This window comes from Centruroides sculpturatus, unplaced genomic scaffold (genome assembly GCF_000671375.1).
Source record: "Centruroides sculpturatus isolate CEXI.00-Female unplaced genomic scaffold, Cexi_2.0 scaffold265, whole genome shotgun sequence".
NCBI lineage: Eukaryota > Metazoa > Arthropoda > Arachnida > Scorpiones > Buthidae > Centruroides > Centruroides sculpturatus.
The window spans coordinates 281,557-291,468 of NW_019384449.1; positions in this window are offsets into that span (position 1 = coordinate 281,557).

Below are 9,912 nucleotides of genomic sequence, written 5' to 3' on the forward strand. Positions count from 1 at the left end.
AAACTGATTGCAAATATTATCCTTTGCTGTTAAATAATGTCGTAAAACAAATTTAGAATTTTACTGAAGCAACATTTAGTTTCTTTTGATGGTTGATGGCTGAAGCAACAACACGCATCCACAGGCACTTCCTGTGTTATGCCAATTCGGACAGTCATAAAGCATTTAATAAAGCGTTTAGAGGAGGTTCAATTTAAATCTCTAGATCTTCTTTAATCACCACTCCTGCCACACAAATCGCGTCATAAAGTAAATCTTTATTTCAAACGGAATTGCAGCAATTAGTAATATTTTGTTTACTTTGCTGGCTTGCAGTCATTAAGCTGCATTCTATGTTTAGTGTTTTATGGCGCGTCAACGGCGACGTTATTAGCATTGGTATCAATAGTTTTCACAGAATACGTGCACATGTCATTTATCTTTTAGCTGAATGCTACAGAATTTTGTTAGCGGCAGCTGAACAATTCATTAAATTTAATTGATCGAATAAATTGTACCATAAATTTCACCATAAACTTCTCTTACCGAACCATTTGGTCGACAGTCAATGTGTCCCTCTTGATTTTTCCTCGGTGGTGAATCTTATTTATGGTTAAAATATAAATATACATCGAATATTGAGAAGTATAAATATTTATACACTTCCGTATTATACTTTAAACATGAAGGCATACGATATCGAATACAAAATCTACAATTTTACAGGGAACATGTCCATTTGTTTGCTTTAGATTTATGCAAATAAAAATGGTTATTTACATGAAATCAAAGTAATATACATGAATTTAGATAATCTTTCAGTTTATTTTCCTAAATTATTTTTCGTTCTGGAATTTAAATAATAAAAAAAATGGACTGTAACATTTATAACAAGACAAACTATTCGTGTAGTGTATCAAACTCGTTATTTCAAAGAGTTAATTAAAATGTAATAATAATTATAATACTAAAATATGTAAATAAGATGCAAATATGTAAAATTAAGATGTAAAAACAAATATTTAAAGTTTGAAATATATTAATAATGTGATAAGTAATTCATTTTGAAAAGAAATTCTTTGCATATCAAAGAGAAAGTTTGTAAGAAGAAACTATAACTTAAACAAAAATATTGTAGAAAATAATATTTGTAATTTAATTTTTATCATATAAGTTAAAATATGATAATTTTTTTACATATGTACATTGTATTACATATGTATTGATAATTATCATATTATCAATATTTGTAAACTTCTGATGATGAATCTCTTAATGTACGAGTAAAATATACAGTCTACATATTGATTTCTTTATGAGAAAAAAAATGATAAGATCGTTCGGTAATTACAAATTTTCTAAAAATATCAATAAAATTAAATTGAGGAAACCTTTCGTGTTCTACATAATTTCAAGAGCTTTGTATTATATTCGTATAATGCTGAATTGCAATACTGTAAACACCGACTGCATTCGTTAATAATAATGCATATATCTGTAAACTTTTGCTTTTTTGGGTACACGATGCAGTCAGACCCGAGCGTTGACCTGAACGATTATCTGTGGCATCCCTTGAGTTAATAGTGTCGCGTGAGTTCCAATGGACAATGGTCACAAACATTGAATCTCTAAATATATAAGGTTGGAGGTCTGGAGATGGGTCGGGATTCTTCTAATGGTAATCCGATGATGATTGAGCGATGGATATTGATCACGGATTTGGTAGCAATGGATAATCAAATGGTAGAATCACAAACTTGTCTATGGGTCCATACACGACTTGATGGTTGGACAGAAGACAGATGGTGGCTGGAAACCTGGTTCGGCAGCTGGTGGATGATGGATGGCCAACGGCTAGAAGTTCATTTCTGGATCCACGCTGCTTTTCTTGGTTCCTCTCGCGCTGTCTCTTTTCCCTTTTTCCTTCATTTTTATTATGAAGTCTGGTCCGAATGTTAGGTCCTGTAACATTCAAATTTGAAAAGAGGGCTCTCTTCTTTCAATGGCGATTTCGGTCGGGGTTCTTACTAATGGTATGTGTTATCGGCGTTTGTTGATTCATTGACTTGCACGGAATTATTGTCACGGATGTTCCTGGTAGAGTTCTTGTCGGGTGTTTTTGGTCTAAAGTCAAAAGTAAATTATATCTATACAATAGGTCTTTATCTATCTTTATCTATATATCTATACAATAGATAAAGACCTATTGTATAGATATAATTTAGTTTGAACATTTACATATCTATTAAATTTATTTTAAAAATACGCAAATAAGTTTTGAAAATATTATGTTTTTAATAGAAAAGAAGAGTATATAAAAATGAAAGGTGTAAAAAAAATTATTCTGTGCCTAAAGCGATATGAATCATGCAAATTAAGTGCAAACAAGAATTATCGGACATTCTAAAATTGATCAGAAATTGTGTAAACAAGTAATTATTAAATTATAAAATTCTCATTCACTAGTGCAAATCGCTAAATTAATGAATAATAATGAAATTGAAATATAGTAAACAAATTTTAATAGCTGTTTACGATAAACACTTAAACATTTTTACTTTTCAAAGGAATTTCTATTATGATTTTGTAATATCAGAAAATGTCAATATTACATAACAAATTTAAATCGTATATTAATTAAATCTAAACTCTTGAGTATTCAAAATTGAATAGGAAGATTATGATGAAAGGACTCTGTATGTAACAACGAATGATGAAGTGCTTCGGCTCTTTTATCTGATGCAGGCTTACTTTTACAGTTTTATAATGAACTACACGCAATATGTTGCTCAAGATACGAAATTGCTGTGTGATAAGGCTGGTATTAAAATTACAATTTAATATATTTCAGGTTTAAATAATGAAAACATATGTAAGTTAATAAAAAATAATAAGTAATGTTACATTGCATACATCGTTCATGTGGCATATGGTGCCTGCGATTTATTTTTTTATTTTCCTCCTGAAACTCTTTTCGCTCTGAAGACACTAAGAGAATCCATTTCGTATAGTCGTGATTCATTCAAAACAACAACGGAAGTAGCTGGTAATAAGGATTGGAATTTGACATATGCGAATCAAAGCATCCATTAAAAATTTATGAAACTTTTAAGTAGATTAGAATCAGAATCTGAGAAAATTGGAATTGGAGAACAGAAAACTGATGTCCTTACCATCTTGGCCATCGGGTGTCAGCTCGATTTATTCTCATTTCCACCGTAGTATGTAGCCTAATATGTGATAAGTTCTTATTGCAGAGTTTTTAGACATTTCCCCCCTTTGTCTTTCTACAGGTATCACATTCATTGGTCTTATATGATGTAAATGTGATCTCTACCTACAGACAGCACAGCACTGATTGAATCTAAATTGATATATACATACTGATTGAATCGAATAGTTCTCTCTTTAAAGAAAGCACCGTCATATTTAGTCTGTTTTAAGATTTACAAGTTCATATTTTAAAACGCTTAATTTATTTATATACTAATTTATTTTATCATACTTTATAAGATTTTAATTTATGTAAAGTCAAACTTTTATAGAAAAATTTCAAAATTTAAATATAACAGACTATAATTAAAAACAGACAACTTGATTTACGTTATACACTTTATTAAATAAAATTAAATTGAATAAATATTGATATATGTTTAAAAATATTTATAATAAAGTCTTTAGTATAACATCGTTATTTATTAATTTTGTTTAGTTCTATAATTATTATTATTATAAAATAAAATTGTAATATTGTTTAATATTGCAAAATAAATTGTATTATATTAAATATAGGCCTATACAATTAAATATTATATTAATTTAATAGTTAAAATAAATTATATATTTTAATGACGACAGAATAGAAACCTCTTCTTCACAGGTTTTTTTTTTTTAAATAAATGAAAATTACCAGGGATATTTTAAAAAACATTATCACTAAAATGTAGTTTAAGGTTAAAGTTAGGAATATTTTTCAAGCTAAATTAAGTTATCGCATTGAAAACCTGAATTAAATTTGCGAATTTAAAGCAAGAAAAACAAAGTAAAAAGAGCAATTCTTAACAATATGAAAGAAATTTTTCCTCTTATAAAAACAATATTAAGAATAACAATAACCATTAAATAGGATTTAATTACGATTGCTTAATAGCTATTGTTTAATTAAAGCAGTTATTTTATTAATTTAAATTTGAATCCATTTTTATTATTAATTTTGTCGTATTTTTTATTCTTATTTTTTTTTATCACTAAAATTGATCCAAGTATTTTTAATAAGTTTCTAAACACACGTTACTTCACATCTATTCTTAAAAAATCTATAAACAATTTTATATTTTTACTGCATTTTCATAAATATTTATCGGTACTATGTTTAATCTTATGTAAATAAAATAATAAATTTTAAACAAATTAAAATCAACAAGTAGATTTTATTTTCTTTAAATAGAAAATTAAAAATATCCAATAATTTATAAATATTAATTAAAATTTTCCAATTAATTAATAATGTAAACGTTTTAACATTGATTCATACACAAAAATACATTAAAATTTCTGTTGATGAGTATCATGGATTCGCTGAGCTCAAAGACTATATAAAATTTTCATGTTTTTAATGGCATTCAATAATGATGAATATTTTTTTTTAGTACAGTGCTGTGAGGCCCTCTTTTCGCTCTGAGAGCACTAAGAGGACATGATGAATACTACCAATTAAGAGTTTTTTTAGGACTTTATTCTCATTTATTTCTCGGAGGCATATTTCTCTTTTTGGTTCTCCCTCCTGAATTCCTCTGGTTTTTATACGAGTTATAGAGAATTATCTTAGCATTGATATTGTTCGTTTATTAATTTAATAAATATATTTTTAATCTGGTAAAATATTCTTTTATTTTTTTCGTAATGTTTAGCATTGCTAAAGTTTTGAATCCTTACTCCAATATACAGTGATCGGTACAATTCATACGAGTATATCAAGTAATACAACAGCGTACTTGTTATGCTTTTTAATATAAAATATTATAAATAATTCAAATGAATAACTTTATAAACGCAGCATTAGACAGTATACATTTACGAATTAAGTTAATCTTTTGAAGACATTTTCACGTGCAGAAGAATACGTCTATGTGTTTTGAAATTGGAAAATTGACATTTGATAATAATATTGGAGATATTTTTATAACTAAATTAAGTTTAATTATGTTTAATGAACATTTTTAATTTACTTTTTTTTTCTTTTCATGTTTCCTCATTGTTAAAAGATAAAAGTTTAATAGCCATGTAGTCGTGTTACCATATGCATGTTTCTATATAAATTACTTAATAAACATGTGTTCATTTGTTGTTGTGAAGAATTTGCTAGTCAAATAATCTAGCCGTGAAACGTCTCTGTTTATAGTTCATTTAATAATAATAATGAATATCTTAATGTGTGTGTGTTGAAAAGTGCTAGCATTATGGCATAAAGTAATTATCGGAGTGTTATTTTATGAATATTTGCTTAAATATGTAATTACTATGTTCAGTTTTACATGCCATGAGGCAAGAAGTGTTCTGAAAATAATTTCGTATAGCCTACATATAATAACTGATTATTCTTAATCCATTAAGAAAATATTTTTGGAATTTATCTGGGTTTCATTTTTAAATTGTATTGAGTGTGTTACACGAATTGATCATTTAGTTCTCTGCTTAATATATTCTTTATACCAAATTGTTAAGAATTAACAGCAAAAGTAAGATTAGATGAATGTCACAAAGTAAATTAACAGACATAATGCAGTTGCTTTCTGACAGAATTATTTAAAGCAACTCAATAGTCATTACAAGAAATCGTTGAATAGAGTAACAAGTATTTTTTTTTTTATAAGTTGTATTTTAAACGTTGTAAAAAATCAGATTTTATAATATCTTTGTAGACAATAAGCTATTTTTTTCTATAACAAAAGCATTAAATCGATATTCACAGACGATTAATATCGATTTAAAAAAACACAATATCTTACGCCGACTCTGCTGTTTATTTTTTGGTTTTAGGTAAAATAAAAGCAAGTTTAGACAGTAAATTTAGAAAACTTTTTAAAAACATTTCAATCCCTTTTTCATGTTTGGAAGGAGATGGAATAAAAATATCTCGATTGCAGTATTAAAACAGCATTCCTTCATCAACTGCTGAATAGTTTTTTAGGAAAAAAAGGTTCAATCTTTACCTTTTCTTTACAATTTAGTAATGTAAATCTAATAAAGACAGAAAAAAAACAATATAATATATTAGCCAATTTTTTCATCTAGACTTCATTGAATAAAAATAACAATAGTTTTTTTTCGATTTTATACATCAAATGGAAACAGATTCCAAGAAAATTAAGCTATTTTTCTTATCGAAGTAAAATTGTGGAAGGGGAAAAAAACATTAGAAATAAAGAAAATTATAAAATTATACGTAATTTTTGAAGAGTTTCGTTTCGTTTTTATGTGGAGAAAGTTTAAAAAAAATTACAAGTACAGTACATTGCCAATAACCACCTGTGCAAACAAAAGATTAGTTTTTTTTATATTGAAACGACTGAAATTTTTCATGAGAAATACGATGAGAAACAACAGACCTACAGACTGACATCATCAAGTACTAGTGATATAGACGTATGTAGGTCTATATAGATGAATTATTAATAATAAGTTTACAACTAAAGCATTAGGAACTTAGTATCTAGTATCAATTTTGTTTATATTGTATTGATATTTTGTTGCAATATAATACACTTCATTGTTTTTCTTCTATAAGAAATTATAAGCTAATTATTAACGTTATATAATTAATTTTCTATTTGATTTAAAATTCAAATTTTAATTGTCCCCATACGAAATTTTTGTGGCATTTAATATTTTAAAAAAATCTCACTTACAAATTACTATAGAAATTTATCATATATTTTTATAATATAATGAAACTTTATACAGTTCTATGTATTATATGATTTAAGTTATGGTGAAAACTTTAATAAAGAAATTATTAAAAATAAAAGAGAGTAAATGATATTCTGGCATAATAAACCCGACGTGTTTGCCAATAATTTATTATAAATTACATTAGTTCTTAATTTTATTAGTTTTATATAGTTTATAATCAGAATTTATAATTAAAATAAAACGTATATAATAAACTTCTTATATATTTTATTAGGCATTTACAAAAGTGACATTATAAGCAAATTTACTGTCAAAATGTACCTTTAAAACTTCCTTAATTTTAATTTTTAAACTGAAAAACTGACATTAATATACATAAATTCACTTTATATCTTTACTTCACTTTTTTATTATTAAATATTTAGCGTAGATATTTTCAAATTTATTGTCATTAAACGTTAAATTTGACATCTTTATCCGTGTTTATATTATTAAATTCGCATTTAAAAGTTTTTTGAATAAGGAAAAAATTTTAAATCATTTTCAATTATAAAAGAATTTTTTTAATAAGTCGAAAATTTATTTAACAATTAATTTAAATAACTGTTAAGAGAAAATATTGAATTGTTTAGAAAGACTGCATCTATCTTGATATTGATTGATGCTTAGCTTAAACTGGATTGTATTCCTTCTAATTATTGAACTATTGCTTCTAATGAATTCAAATTCCCGTAACAAACCTCTTTCATTTATTACTTAACCAATGCTGAAAATTGTTTTATATTGACGTTATTTTATTTTACTTAATTAAAATTAAGAAAAAAAAATGATTTTCTATTAATGATTAAATTCAAAAGACAGTACTTTTATCACATTTTTATACCATTTTTATTAAATATAATTCGAAGATAACCGAATTATTAATGTTCTTTTCTTTAAATTAATTTAAAATTAGCTTTAAGATAATTGGAATAAGATACTTTAAAACAAATCAAGTAGATAAAAAAAATTGAAATTAAAGCGGTTGGATATCATTAATTCTTTTAAAAATCTAATTATTTTATTATTTTGGCTCATTTTGTTACAATTAAATAAATATTTCCTGTTCCTATTATTCTAGTACTATATTTATTTTGATTTTTTCACAAAAAAAAGCTTGGCTAGCTGCCTTTTTTCAATATATTTAATAGTAATAAAAAAAGCTAATTATAAGACATTACTTTCAAATATATTTACTTATTTATAATTAATTAATTAATATTTTGTAGATTATTTAACAATTATTCTCTTCATTAATCGCCGAATAATTGAACATATATATAGGGGAGATCGGGGCAAGATCGGCATGTTAAGCTTTACTTAAATTTTGTGTAATAAATACTGCTGTAAACTGAAAAAAAAAAGCTTTTCATATTGTCTATTGGAATGTTACCTTACTATAGAACTGGTTAAAATCAGTTTGGAAATAAAAATAATTAAAATAATTACAACTTTACAAGAAGAGAGAAATTGACGAAGTTGCCCCGGGTATAGGGGCAAGATCGGCAACTTCTCTCTTTTTGTAAAGTTGTAATTATTTTAATTATTTTTATTAAAGTTGCCCCTGGTATAGGGGCAACAGTAATGGGGCAAGATAGGCACGTATATAAAATTATGTTATTAACAATGTATAAGTTGGAATTCACTATTAAAACAAAGAAATACAAATCCAACACCCATTTAATATTATTACAACGAAATGCAAGTTCAAAGACATATATACATGAATAACAAATGCAAACATGTTTTCATTTATCATCTGTTTGATTTTTATCCTTTGCTTCTAATGTGGCTTTATGTTGCCGATCTTACCCCGCTAGTCATGATTTCGAAACATTAAGTACAACCCTGAGAACAGAATGCCAAGCCACGATCTGGCCACGTGAATAAGTTGAAGTTACATCCTTCTAACAGGAAAAGTAACTTTCGTTATCATGGAATTATAACAAAACCTGCCAATTCAATATAAATGGAAAAAAAATATTATATGGAATTGAACGAAAATGAAAATTTGCTTGATAATTCAACTACGCTTGTTGGAGAACAATAAAAACACTACACTCAACAAGCCACCAATAAAACTCAACTGCCTAACCTATAACCAAAGTCTCCTTTTAATTTGTTTTATAAAAAAAGCGCTTGACAAACTTGCCCCGCATGCCGAAGTTGCCCCGATCTCCCCTATATATAATTCAAACGTATACAAATATATATTTTCAGTATTTTTTAACATAAATTCCATTAATTGAATTTTTAATATTGCATAAGTTATCTATATATATATAATTTAATGATAAATATTATTTTCGAAATTGTATTTCGATGTTAATTATTGAAGTTTGTTTACTACTAAAAGTATACATATACATCTATACATCTATACATAGAATATAGAGAATATATATATATATAAACGCTAAAATATGCAGAATTTTATAAGAATGAAAAATAAAATTTTTATTATAAAAAGATATTCTTACATAAAACGTGTTTATATTTTATTCTTATTCTACATACATTTTTTCCCTTCTTTCTTATCTTTTTTTAGATGCATTAATGATTTAAGATCTCTTTTATTTTAGATTTTTGGACTGGTTCTGAAAAGGAATAAGACCAGAAGAGTGTAAAATACTATGATTCTCAAGCTCTGAAATATTTATTATTCCGTGTATACTCATATTCAATTTATTATCAGCACGCGACCCACTATTCATAGTCATGACATTGCGAAATGAGTTACTTACCTCTTGTGACGTAACACGTAGTAAAATAATAATTTTTTACTTTTACTTGTCAAATATTTTTAAAATCAGATATATAAACAAAATAACGCTTATGAAAAGGGAAGGATTTTTATCTTTTTTTTGGTGTGTTTTTTCTTTAAAATATTTTAAAACTTTTATAAATATTAAATACATTTATTTATTTTATAATAATCAAACCAGTAATATATATTAATTAATAATATTTACGAATATGAAC